Raw genomic sequence first — 530 nt, 5'->3', positions numbered from 1 at the left:
TTTTTGCAAGGGAGAATTTTTCTAATTCCTGCTGTACCATGACTGCTGGGGTCTCTTATACATAGCTGCATGTTATCTCCTGTCCCTAGCCTAGGGGTGTTCTCTGCCTGAGTCCGTGGCAATGCCAACTGGACAGGGTGTTGTGCACCCACAGTTGTAACTGCTTTTTAGAGTTTACCTGTAGAGCTCAATAAGTGCTTTTAATGCCTTTCCATGACCTCTTGTGGGGAGGGGGATATGGTTCCATGTGCCTGCTTGGGCCAACTGCAGTTAGGGTGGCTTCTCCCAGAAGCCCAGCACGGAGGAGTCAATTAAGCACATTTATGTTCCCATTGAATGAGACATGGTTTGCTAAGTGCCCAAGGCTGGGGTGGGGAGGGGGTAGGGGAAAGGGAATTTCCATATTGCCTGAACTCAGACGGTAGGACAGGGGTGGGGGTTTGCTCTCACCAGGTCTAAACCTGCAGCCTGGCTCTAACCTGTAGCTATGAAGGGCTCAGAAAACGCAGTAGACTCAATTTAAATTCAAA

Source organism: Gavialis gangeticus, unplaced genomic scaffold (genome assembly GCF_001723915.1).
Source record: "Gavialis gangeticus isolate Ggan-Ray unplaced genomic scaffold, GavGan_comp1, whole genome shotgun sequence".
Classification (NCBI taxonomy): Eukaryota; Metazoa; Chordata; order Crocodylia; family Gavialidae; genus Gavialis; species Gavialis gangeticus.
This window is presented reverse-complemented; position numbering follows the sequence as displayed.